Here is a 14260-nt window from a genome sequence, read left to right as displayed (position 1 = left end):
TGCTTTCCTTGCCCTGGACACAAATGGCAGATGACTTAGGGAGCAGTGACACGAGCTTCTGGTCTCTTAAAGAGAAATTTTGTGCCATTCTAAAGTGTCCCCAGCCAATTGAGATTCATATTATTTAAGGCACCTATACCTGTTGGGAGTCGCCTGACCAATGTGTTCATTCTGCTTTTTGCATGCTTGCTAGTTCTCAATTCCACTTTTCTAGTATATCTTCCAGTACCTACCTGAGCCAGCCTGTATACCTGCCGTACCTGCCAGCACCTGCCATGCATGGCTGTATAACAGTCATACCTCCCTGCACCTGCCATGCCTGTCTGTAAGCCAGCCATACCTGACAGCACCTGACAAGCCAGATTATATATCAGCCATGCCCACGTGCACCTGCCTTGTCTTCCAGTATACCTGACATGCCTGCCTATATGAGTCAAGCATTCCATTCCTGGCCATTCCAGGCTTCTGCCCTTTTAGGTGTCAGCTGCTGTGTGTCCAAGGTTCATCTTGGAGTAGCACCTGACGGCCATCTGGAGCAAAGTCTAACCACACCTTCAGGGGCTCTACCTAAGAGTTGGGTGTTCACCTAATTATGCCCCTTCATGGTCTACTTGATCAATGGGACAGTGGTTTCCTCACCATTCCCATTACAGAAATGATCTCCAAAAGACCTAAAGTTAAAGGCAAGATATTTCCATTGTATTTTAGGCAAAAAAAATGTAATTTGTTTTCATTTAAAAAAATACAAAAATGAAAATGGTCCGATGTAAAAATTTTGACAGATTTGGAGATTTGTGTGCTTAGACAACTTTGACCAAGGTTTCAGAACTTAATTAGCCTGTTAGGGTTGTGACTAGTGTTGAGCATTCCGATACCGCAAGTATCGGGTATCGGCCGATACTTGCGGGTATCGGAATTCCGATACCGAGATCTGATACTTTTGTGGTATCGGGTATCGGTATCGAAACAACATTAATGTGTAAAATAAAGAATTAAAATAAAAAATATTGCTATACTCACCTCTCCGACGCAGCCTGGACCTCACCGAGGGAACCGGCAGCGTTGTTTGCTTAAAATGCACGCTTTTACTTCCTTCCGTGACGTCACGGCTTGTGATTGGTCGCGTGCCGCCCATGTGGCCGCGACGCGACCAATCACAGCAAGCCGTGACGTAATTTTCAGGTCCTCAATGCCTAATTCTAGGTATTCATGATTTTAAAATTACGTTCCGGCTTGTGATTGGTCGCGTCGCGGTCACATGGGCGACGCGACCAATCACAAGCCGTGACGTCACGGGAGGCAGGAGACGCGCGCATTTTTAAAATTACGTCACGGCTTGTGATTGGTTGCGTGCCGCCCATGTGACCGCGACGTGACCAATCACAGCAAGCCGTAACGTAATTTCAGGTCCTGATGCCTATTTCTGCATTCAGGACCTGAAATTATGTCACGGCTTGCTGTGATTGGTCGCGTCGCGGTCACATGGGCGGCACGCAACCAATCACAAGCCGTGACGTAATTTTAAAAATGCGCACGTCTCCTGCCTCCCGTGACGTCACGGCTTGTGATTGGTCGCGTCGCCCATGTGACCGCGACGCAACCAATCACAAGCCGGAACGTAATTTTAAAATCATGAATGCCTAGAATTAGGCATTGAGGACCTGAAAATTACGTCACGGCTTGCTGTGATTGGTCGCGTCGTGGCCACATGGGCGGCACGTGACCAATCACAAGCCGTGACGTCACGGAAGGAAGTAAAAGCGCGCATTTTAAGCAAACAACGCTGCCGGTTCCCTCGGTGAGGTCCAGGCTGCGTCAGAGGGTGAGTATAGCAATATTTTTTTATTTTAATTCTTTATTTTACACATTAATATGGATCCCAGGGCCTGAAGGAGAGTTTCCTCTCCTTCAGACCCTGGGAACCATCAGGATACCGTCCGATACTTGAGTCCCATTGACTTGTATTGGTATCGGGTATCGGTATCGGATTAGATCCGATACTTTGCCGGTATCGGCCGATACTTTCCGATACCGATACTTTCAAGTATCGGACGGTATTGCTCAACACTAGTTGTGACTTGTTCACTATCATCATTAAGAAAGGCAAGGTAATACAAATTTCCCAAGAAGGTAGCAAAGCAATTTCAAGTCGAGCTTTCCTCGGTTCAAAGTGTAATTAAGAAATGGCAGTTAACAGTGGAAATCTAGATAAGGTCTGGTAGATGAAGCAAAATTTCAGTGAGAGCTGCTCGTATATTTGCTAGAGAGGCAAATCAGAACCACCGCTTGACTGCAAAAGATGTGAAATTGTGGTACATTATTCTACTGTTCAGAGACATCTACACAAATATGGTCTTCATGTAAGTGTCATCTGAAAAAATCCTCTCCTCTATCCTCACCATAAAATTCCACGTCAGAAGTATGCAAAAGAATATCTAAACAAGCCTGATGTGTAGATAGAGGTTTTTAAGATTTCTGCTAGGGTGTGCATGTTTGTGGAGTGGGGATTGTGGACCTGGAGAGGAGAGGGAAGAGAATGTAAGTAGGTTGTGGTCAGAAAGAGGAAGAGGTGAGTTAAAGAGGTTGGATAGGGAGCAGGGGTGGGTGAAGATGAGGTCCAGTGTGTGGCCATCTTTGTGAGTGGCTGCAAAAGACCATTGAGTGAGGCCGAAGGAGGAAGTGAGAGAAAGAAGCTTACTGGCAGCTGAGAGGAAAGTGTCAATGGGGATGCTGAAGTCACCCAAGATGATAGTGGAGATTTCAGCAGAGAGGAAATTAAGTAGCCAGGTGGTTAAGTGGTCAAAGAAGGTGGCGGCTGGCCCTGGGGGGCAGTAAATGGCAGCCAATTGGAGGTTGGAGGGGGAGTAGATGCGCACAGAGTGCACCTCAAAGGAAGGGAGGGTAACAGTAGGTGACAGTGGGATTGGGGTGAAGGAGCAGTTATCTGACAGGAGAAAACCAACTCCTCCACCATGCTTGCTGCTGGGGCGGGGGGTGGGAAAAATGGATTCCACCATACTAGAGTGCAACAGGAAAGGCTGTGTCAGAGGGTTTGAGCCAGGTTTCAGTGATGGCGAGGAAGGAAAGTTTATGAGTAATGAAAAGATCATGGATGTAGGAAAGTTTGTTACAGACAGAGCTAGCGTTCCATAGAGCTCCTGCTAATGGGACTGGGGAAACGGGGGCTGGGCAAATGAGTATAAGGTTAGAGAGGTTACAGAAAGTTGTGATAGAGCGTGGATGGGAGGTAGAAATGACTGTGGGAATGTGGTGAGGAGGACCAGTATTTGGAGCAATATCACCGGCAGTGAGGAGGAGCAGAGAAAATGTTAGTAGGTGGGAGCAGGAGAGGGCATGAGGAGACTGTCTGTGCTTGTAAACAGAGGATTGCATGTTGAGGAACAGTTCTGAGGAGGAGGTGAGATGGATGGGGAGGATTGAAGAAGAGATGAACAGTTCTTTACTTGGTGTAGGGATTAGGGGGTTAGCAGAAAGTGAAGAAGTATATGAGTGAAAGTGAAAACAAACAGAAACATTGTTTACAGTGACTGTGTCCAGTTACCTTCTGGTGCAATTCTGGAATTAATTATGATCTTCACACGTATAGGATGCACACTGCAGACTAAAGTCTTAAGAGTGGACCAGATGCACATGATCAAGCCATAGTAAACAAGGTCATAAATAACACTGAGGTATAGCTGGGGTTAGTTGATAGACGTACCAAGTGAAAACTAGGAGCAGAGGTAAGAAGTCTGTGTGGAAAGCTGAGTGACGTACCAAGTGAATACTAGGAGCAGAGGTACGAAGTCTGTGTGGAAAGCTGAGTGACGTACCAAGTGAATACTAGGAGCAGAGGTACGAAGTCTGTGTGGAAAGCTGAGTGACGTACCTGTAGGGAGAATAGACAAATAGACATGCTGATTAGAGTGCGATGGTGGCAGATGGTAGGGCACTGTCTGTATACATCATTCTGGAATTAATTCTGATCTTCACACTTTATGATACACACTTATAGGATACACACTGCAGACGTATCTGCACACAACATCTTTTAGGCAAACCCGCCGAGTTTTTCAAGAAGAAAAAACAGGCATTTTTTCTAAAGTATATTAAGTGACATTTTTTATGATTACCTGAGCAATTTTTCTATTCTTTTGACTGCCAGCTTTATTTTAGAGTTTTTCATGGCTTTTGTGATGTCTTTTTTAACCCCTTCAAGTCGCAACCCTTTTTCGTTTTTAAGTTTTCATTTTTCGCTCCCCTCCTTCCTAGAGCAATAACATTTTTATTTTTCAGTCAATATGGCCATATGAGGGCTTGTTTTTTGTGGGACGAATTGTACTTTTGAACGACACCATTGGTTTTACCATGTTGTGTACTAGAAAATGGGAAAAAAATTGAAGTATGGTGAAATTGCAAAAAAGTGAAATCCCACACTTGTTTTTTGTTTGGCTTTTTTTTTCTAGGTTCACTAAATGCTAATACTGACCTGCCATTATTATTTTCCAGGTCATTATGAGTACATAGACACCAAACATGCATGTGCTCCTCAGGATATGCATGGAGGCATATCTGTGGTTATAATGGTTGAACTAGCCATCTCCCACTTATGGGAGTGGTTACAAGTATATAATGTGACCATGTGGGTCACATGGGAAAAAGATGGATGGACCTGAGTGGTCTGTGTGCCAGGTCCTGGAGGGCCTCTGTGTTGTTGGGTGGTCCTGGGAGTAGGACTAGATCCCTGAAAAGCACAAGGGGTAGGCCTTGGACCTGGGGGCCTGTGAGTTGGACGGTCCCAGATGGGGATGGACATCCTGAATAGCGCACAGAGAGAACGCATTTGCAGAGTCCATGATGGCACTGCATTTGGGGAAGCTACAGCCCATCTGAGGATCTGGACTGTCTGTTGGCCTGGTGAGCAAGGCATTGCCCGGGATGGTGATCCCAGTTTGGCAGCTTCCCTGAGAGAGAGAGTACTGACAGGAGTCAGCGTGTGGAGCAGGAGCTCCTGGAAGGTAACCCAGCATTTGGGGTGCTGGGCGGTCACCCACGGCAACTGGTCAGATAAGGATCAGTGTGTTTAGAGACCGTGACCCAATGCCATGTGCGCTATATGACTAGGGACATTGATGAACTGTTCGGTGTACGGACACCCATGGTAACTGGTCGAAGTGAGAGGTCCAGCATGTTTAGTGTCCGTGAGATAAAGCCGAATATGAAGTGACTAAAGATAAAGCTGCAACTTAATGTCACCGGTTGGTGCCTATTCTGTTCTATGAAGTGTATGTATATGATGAACTGTGCATAATCAGGTTTATGATGCCATAATAAACAGTGTGGACTGTTTAAGTAGAAAAACTGTGCCTAAGTGCTTGAGTCCCGTGCCAAGCGAGTGTCCCCCAATACACTCAGTAAGTGCAATCTTACAGTGGTGAGAAAAATTCCAAACTTTGCTAAAAGAAAACTAAATTGTGCAATTTTCCAAGACCCATAGCGTCTCCATTTTTTAGGATCTGGGGTTGTGTGAGGGCTTATTTTTTGCGTGCCGAGCTGACATTTTTAATGATACCATTTTTGTGCAGATATGTTCTTTTGTTCACCCGCTATTGCATTTTAATGCAATGTCACGGCGACAAAAAACGTAATTTTGGCGATTTAGAATTTTTTTCGCTACGCCATTAAGCGATCAGGTTAATCCTTTTTTTGTTGATAGATTGGGAGATTCTTTATGCGGTGATACCAAATATATGTATTTTTTATTGTTTTATTTTGAAAGGGGGGTGATTTAAACTTTTACGGTATATTTTTTTCATATTTTTTAAAACCTTTTTTTTTTCCTTTTGCCATGCTTCCATAGCCTCCATGAAAGGCTGGAAGCTGGCATAGCCTGATCGGCTCTGCTACATAGGAGTGATGCTCAGATTGATCCTATGTAGTAGAATTATAGCATTGCTATGATCGCCGACCACAGGGTGGCGCTCACAGCAATCCAGCATCAACCACCATAGAGGTCTTCAAGAGACGTCTGGTTGTTATGCTGACCCCCAATCACATGATGGGCCCGATGGCCAGAAGCGCACTTTAAATGCCGCTGTCAGAATTTGACAGCAGCATTTAACTAGTTAATAACTGCTGGTGAATCGTGATTCCACCCAACGCTATTGCGGGCACATGCCAGCTGTTCAAAACAGCTGACATGTCCCAGTTTTGAGGTGGGCTCACCGCTGGAGCCCACATCAAAGGGGGAGATGTGACATGTGCCGTACTAGTACGGCACATGTCACGGAGGGTTTTTAAAGTCCTATTCCAGTCCTTATTTCAACATGTATAAGTTATGTCTTGTTGTCACCAAGCCTTCACAAAAATTAGCCCTATTTTGAGCGCAGTTTCCTGAAGGTGCAAACACACGAGACTATGTTTTCAAGCATCACTAGTATCGTCTAGCACTACAAAACACAATGGGTGGCATTGAGTTGTGTGGCTAGTGTCCCAGTGCAGTGTCTGTCACAGGTACGGCACGGTAGAGGGTTAAGATGGGGCAGGCAAGAGGATGCTTGTCAGTTTAGGGCTAACAATGGCAATCATGGCTGCAGCAGTACAATCAAGCACTATCAAATACAGTGGGCAGACATGAGGTGTGTGGCAGTTGTGATTGTGCAGTGGCTGTTGCAGGAGCAGCTAAGTAAAGAAGATTGATGGGGCTAGCAAGGAGATGCTTGGAAGTTTAGTGTAGATATTTGTGTGTCTTATGTACTGTTATGTGCATGTTATAAACTGTTTTTTGTGTTACATATAGTGTTGAGCATTCCGATACCGCAAGTATCGGGTATCGGACGACACTTGTGGTATCGGAATTCCGATACCGAGTTCTGATATTTTTGTGGTATCGGAATCGGAAGTTCCCAGTGTATGGTTCCCAGGGTCTGGAGGAGAGGAGACTCTCCTTCAGGCCATGGGAACCATATTCATGTAAAAAATAAAGAATTAAAATAAAAAATATGGATATACTCAACCGTCCGGCGGCCCCTGGACCTTACCGATTGTAACCGGCAGCCTCCGTTCCTAAGAATGAGGAGTTTAGGACCCTCGATGATGTCGCGGCTTGTGATTGGTCGCGTGCCGCTCATGTGACCGCTCACGCGACCAATCACAAGCCGCGACGTCATCGCAGGTCCTAAACTCTCCTTCAGGCCCTGGGATCCATATTCATGTGTAAAATAAAGAATAAAAATAAAAAATAGGGATATACTCACCCTCTGACGTGCCCTGGTTTTAACCGCTGCAACCGGCAGCCTCCGTTCCTAAGAATGAGCGAGTGAAGGACCTGCGATTACATCGTGGCTTGTGATTGGTCGCGTGAGCGGTCACATGAGCGGCACGTGACCAATCACAAGCCGCGATGTCATCGATGGTCCTAAACTCCTCATTCTTAGGAACGGAGGCTGCCGGTTACAATCGGTAAGGTCCAGGGGCCGCCGGACGGGTAAGTATATCCATATTTTTTATTTTAATTCTTTATTTTTTACATGAATATGGATCCCAGGGCCTGAAGGAGAGTTTCCTCTCCTTCAGACCCTGGGAACCATCCAGGATAGCTTCCGATACTTGTGTCCCATTGACTTGTATTGGTATCGGGTATCGGTATCGGCGATATCCGATATTTTTCGGGTATCGGCTGATAATATCCGATACCGATACTTTCAAGTATCAGAAGGTATCGCTCAACACTAGTTACATACTGATACAAATATGTGTTATAGTTATATACTGGTCTGTGTTGTTTTATATGATGATTAAGGGTAGGTGGACCTGTGGATGTTCGGGTCCATCAGGTTTTTTAAAAATTTGGTTCTGGTTCCTGAATGGTAACTGAACTAGATTCCGAGCCCCATTGAAGTGGTAAATGGGGTGATATGAATGTGTGCCATATATTGATGTTTATTGTGCTACGAACTTATATCTTTATATGTGTGTTACATACTGATGATTGTCAGTTGTATACTGGTGTGTTTGTGTTTATTAGCACCTTAGTGGCCGGGCCAATTTTTTAAATTCTGACCAATGTCACTTTATGTGGTGATAACTCTGGAATGCTTCAACAAACCCCAGTGATTTTGAGATTTTTTTTTTTGTGGCACATTATAATTTATGATAATGGTAAACTTAGATCAATATATTTTGTCTTTTTATAAAAAATATCAGAAATTTGACAACTTTTTATTTTTTAAATTCCAATTTTCAAACTTTGAATGATTAACCCTTTAATACAGATAATCATACCTCAGAAAAATATTAATAAATAACATTTCCCTCATGTCTGCTTTACATCAGCACCATTTTTAAAATCTTATTTTATTTTATTAGCCTTTTTAGGAGGTTTAAAAATGAAACAGTAATTTTTCTTTTTTTTTTCAATGAAATTTACAAAATTAATTTTTTTTAGGGACTTATCCAGGTTTGAAGTGACTTTGGGTGTCCTATATATTGGAAAACCCCCAAAGTGATACCATTTTAAAAATACCACCTGACATACTGAAAACTGCTGTCAGTACTGTCAGTAAATTTATTATCCCTGCAGGTGATTATCAGGAATTCCCAACAAGGGACTGAATCTTTATTGAGGGATGATATCTCCTGTTTCCTGCTGTGCAGACCTTTTTTGACAAGGTATGTAAAGACATTAACAATCTGAAATTTGATCCAAATAAATATAACAACTTTAGTATGGCCGAAAGAAGGGCCTTACAGAACAACAAAGACTTTATGATCTATGAGGCAGACAAAGGGGGAAATGTTGTTCTTTGGCCCAATGAATTGTATGCAGGTGAAATATGTCAACTGCAGAGGGGTGATTGCTATGCCTTGCTTCCCTCTGATCTCACAGCTTTTTTTAAAAGACAAAATTGATAGTCTCATTAACAGGTCACTACAGGAGAGCATAGTGATGAAAAAAGCTGACTTTCTGACTACTCCATCGCCTATTATTCCGACTTTCTATGCACTACCGAAAGTGTACAAATCTCTCATCGAACCACCAGGTAGGCCCATGGTTTACAGGGTAGGCAGCCTATTTGAACGCCGGTGTATATATTTTGACCATTTTTTACAACCATTGGTCCTTTCTCTGGACTCGTACACCAGGGATTTGTCACATCTTATGCAGCTCCTCGACGGTATCCACTTGCCACCTAACACCTTCATTGTCAGTCTGGACGTAGAATTGCTCAATACGAGCATTACACCTAATCTGGGCATGCAAGCCGTAAAATACTTCCTTAATAAAGACATTAATCGAGATGTTGAACATGTTGGTTTCTTGCTGGAGCTGCTATACTTCATCTTAGATAAGAAATATTTTGTCTTTGACAGGAAATATTATAGACAAACATCTGGTACGGCGATGGGGGCTCATTGTGCATTGTACAATCGTATGCCAACCTCTTTCTTGGATGATGGGAGGAGCAAACGGTGTATAAGCATATGGCATTTTCAACTAAGATCCTAATATGGCAACGTTATATCGGAGATTTTCTTTTTTTCTGGTCAGGGTCATTCGAGAAATGCAAGGACTTTGTTAATGACTTGAACTGTAATTCATTTAACATTAAACTTACATCTGTCATTTCAGAATCTGCAATAGACTTCTTGTACCTTAAACTGTTAATTAACAACTCTAGTGTCGTGAGTAGCCTGTTACGGAAAGCAAAGGCTCCAAATAGCCTACTGCACTACACCAGCTTCCACCCACATCACCTAAAGAATGGGATCCCGAGGGGCCAATTTCTCCGATTGAGAAGAAATTGCAGTTCCAATCTGGATTTTGAGAAACAGGCTGTTAGGTGTCGAGTTCCCACCTCTGCACAGGGGGAATCTCAAACCATCTCTGCTGCAGTCTCCCATTCTTCTCCAGCCGCAGTAGAGCCTGCTTAGCAGAAACGTCAGTCCCAGCGTCTGGCTCAGGCTGATACTGTGCGACTGATTACTGCTGCCCTTCCAGGCTCTGCCTTTGTAGCCAGTACTGATCAGCAGCGAGCAGGTCTTTCTGGGACTATGTCCTGCGTTTCCCATACTGAGAATGCCCATGGGACAACCTCCCATTGGTGGTCGGGGGTCACATGCTCAGGTCCTGTTGCGGCTCCTATTGGACCATCTGGAAGGTCTTGTAGCACTGCTGCTATAAAAGGTTTGCATGGGTTCACTTCTTTCATACAGGGTGAAGCTAACCCGTGTGTGTATCCTCTTTATATCACCATATAGTCCGTCATTACTCAGCAGCATGTTCCATCTCTGCATGGTGGACCCCGGGCTGCGAACGCACCTTATATCATCTCTCTAATTATTTTGTGCATTACACTAGCCCTAACACAGGCAAGAGATCTAACAACTTAAAAACAGGAACTATCCCCGGAAGGTTATCTCCCAAGCATACCAACATGCGCATGGCACGGACAGACAGAGATTATTGAACAAGAAGGTACATGAACCTCTCTCTTCCTTACCTCTGATAACCACATATAATAACCAGTGGCTTGACATTTGGGACATCTTATCAAAAATTGGGACATTCTTTTGAATGACAAGAGGATCACCCCCTTTATCTCTGCGTCCCTCAATTTGGTAGCAAGAAGAGCTAAAAATCTAAGGGACAATTTATGTTGCAGTCAATATCAGTGACCAACTATCAAGTTGAATCGGGGGACAAAAACATATGGCTCATATCCCTATGGGAGTTGCAACATCTGCCAATTTATGATTGCACAAGATGGCTACTCAATTTCATCTCTATCTTTTCAGATCTTTCCAAGGGAATTTTTTACATGCAAGTCACGAAATGTTGTTTATGCAATTTTTTTGCAGCTTCCCTAAAATCTACGTAGGACAAACGACTCAGGAAATAAGGAGGAGGATGCAGCAGCATCTATCTAACATCTCAACGGCATCTAAAGACCGGGAAAAGAATAAAACATTATCATCGGTGGCCTCTCATTTCCTGGATGTACATGGTGGAAGGGCGACTGGTTTCAAAGTCATGGGCTTAGAGAGTGTTCACACAAACATCAGGGGATGGAATGTTACCCAGGCCCTTCTCCGGTGTGAATCCAAATGGATACATAAACTTCAGAGTCAGTCCCCTAGAGGACTGAATGAGGATTTATTATTTACCGGCTTCTACAAACTATGACTTTTTGGGGGCTGTTATACAAATAACCTGATGACTCTACTGACGGTGATGTCTTAACTAACTGTGTTGAGTTGTTTTTTTTTTCCTGGCATCTGGTATGGGATAATATATTCCCTTAAGCCTCGACAATAAGGGACGTTTATATCAATATATAGTTAGATGTGGCATAACCTGCCTTTGATGGAGTCAGGATCGTACTATTCGGGTGATAAAACGAGAAAATTTGGGGTTACTCGGCTCATTCTATCCATTGAATCATCGGAGGGAGTTGCCATTATTAGAGAACTCCTGTCCTATCAATTCTAGCTCTCTGAAACATTGGATTGCGGCTCCTTAGTAGCTTCATGGCTTTGGTTACGTGACGGCCTTCCTCTCCCTTTTTTTTTTTTGTTGCAGATGTCACATAGTGGATATATACTTTATTATTTTTGTGGCTACTCTGCACACAATAAATTAAAACAATAATACCAGTGAGTGTTTTTTGTTTTTGCCCACTTAGGCATAATTTTATATCATGCGTTTTCAAAATACGCGCATGTCCAGCCTCCCGTGACATCACGGCTTGTGATTGGTTAATGGCGGCCATGTTGCCGGGACGCGGACCAATCACAGCAAGCCGTGACGTAATTTCGTCACGGCTTGCTGTGATTGGTCCGCGTCCCGGCAACATGGCCGCCCTGACCAATCACAAGCCGGGACTTCACGTAACCAAGTAAAAGCGCGAAATTTAAACAAACAACGCTGCCGGTTCCCTCGCTGAGGTCCCGGCTGCGTCGGACAGGTGAGTATAGCGATATTTTTTATTTTAATTCTCTTTTTTACACATTATTACATTAATGTTGTTGCGATACCCGATACCCGATATCACAAAAATATCGGATCTCGGTATCGGAAATTCCGATACAGCAAGTATCGGCCGATACCCGATACTTGCAGTATCGGAATGCTCAACACTATTCAGTAGGCATTCTCCGTACTGATATGCACTTTATATTAATATTGATGCCCTGATAAGTTTAGGAGTATTTTTTCTATCATCCACAGGTTTGATATTATTAGGGCCTAGGCATTGGAAGGTATAGGCTAAACATCTAAGAGACATATTGGTAATAAGGGTATGTGTATTTATTTTTACTACACAATCTTTAGGTTTTACTATGCGTGAGGATACTGTGATTGAGGACTAAGTTACAACACTCCCTACCAGGTGCCAAGACTAGCATTTGCTACATAGTACTTCCTACTATTTTGCAGGCTAAATATTCCAGATTCACTTAAGTTGCTTATATTGTTGTGATTACCAGTTACTTGTGGTCTCATGGGGTGGCTTCCATCTATTGGGGAATTGTTTGCGTGTTTTTAAATGTTTTTAAGGTAATTTTTGGTCTGTTTGCACACCTAAATAAAGCATTTATTTGTTTACAATTTCGGTGATCTCCATATTAGCGTGTCTTCCCTTCTCTTTTGTTTATGAATTAATGCAAAGTTGCATGACAGATGAAAAATTTTATTTTTACCACCTAAATGTCGCTAAGTTCAGAACCGGCCACTATAGCCGGGAGACTCTAAAGCATCAATTTGGCCATGAATTGCCATAGCAAACATCAGGACCAACAACCATGATTTCAGGGTGTCAATTAGATTAAAGCAGAAGCCCCCACAATCTATTAACTGTTTATTTGATGTAGTCACTTTTGACAGCAGCAACTAAGGGATTAAACAGATATGGAAGGTGCTTACACTGATCATTGGTGATACAGCAAGTTGTCAGCTGTAGTGTACAGCCACCAGCTGCTGGATTGTCACCTGTTTACTATATACTGAAGTGTGAATGTGTATTATAGACTAATTTGTTCAAGAAATATATACTCGTGTGGGTGTATGCAACATACATTGCTTCATTGCTTTTGTGTTCAATTTGAATTGTGTGTGTAACATATATTGTGTAGGCAGCATCTATACTTAAAAACCCAGCATTGCAGATGAGAATTTTGCCTGCAATCACCAAACTAAGTAGCAGAATGATGTTCATTTATCGGGTGATTGGATTGTTTCTACTGGAACAAAAATCATTGTTCTAGGTAGCACATCACCCAGGATAAATAATGTAAAGAGACATAGAACAATCTATTAGTGATCATTCTACCCCATCATTCTTCATCAGCTTGTGTCTGCCTCTGACTTAGCAATCACTGACACAGGCAGGAAAGCAATGGCTTTGCAGGCAATGAAGTTTCCTGGTCACAACTACTTAATTAAGCAGAAAACACAGCTTATCCTGGTAATGAGCCAATTTGGACTCAGTTTCAGAAGGTGGAAATAGTCTCTCATTTTGCTTTTGTAATGAATGGCTAAAAGTATGGTTATAAAATGTTAATCCCTTTGCCTGATACTAATGATATGACTGTCATCCTACAACCAACCAAGCATGTTTGACAGCACAATGAAGGCCCATTGGTTAACTTTCTGCTATGGTGTTTAGTCATCATGTTCAGTGTCTTCAACATTTTCACATCAACTGTCAGCCTCTTCTTATTCTTATGCCTCTTTCCATTCCTGTCCTTCTCCTGTTGCTTCTCCTCCTCTTTCACATCATGCTGCATATAACATGGACTTCAAGGGTCCCTAATAGTGATGAGCGAATACATTCGGCATTATTCGTTACTTGCACGAATAGTACGGTATTCAGGCTATTCGTTACTCATCGAATAATTTCAAATTCACCTCGGTATATTCGAGTTACTTGCCCAGCATGTTTGGTGCTTTATTTTCAGAAAATGAACATGCTGGGCTTGCTTGCCAATCAGAGTAATGCCGGCGCATTACTTTGGTGCGGCATTACTGTGATTGGCTTGCCTTCCAGCGTCATAGAGTATATTTAAAGGCAGCCAGAGCCATCTTGCATAGTTTGAGCGTAGGGAAAGTGAAAGTCGTGTAGGCAGAGTCATAGGAGTTTATTCTGAGCATTTATTATTTCCAAAAAGATCTTTTAAGAGCTGAAAAATGTCAAGATTACTTATTTTTGTTTGTTAGGTGAGGATTTAGTAGTGAGAGATTTAATACAGGGAGTGGGGA

Source organism: Ranitomeya variabilis, chromosome 1, assembly GCF_051348905.1.
Source record: "Ranitomeya variabilis isolate aRanVar5 chromosome 1, aRanVar5.hap1, whole genome shotgun sequence".
NCBI classification, from domain to species: Eukaryota; Metazoa; Chordata; class Amphibia; order Anura; family Dendrobatidae; genus Ranitomeya; species Ranitomeya variabilis.
Note: the sequence above shows the minus strand (reverse complement) of the source record.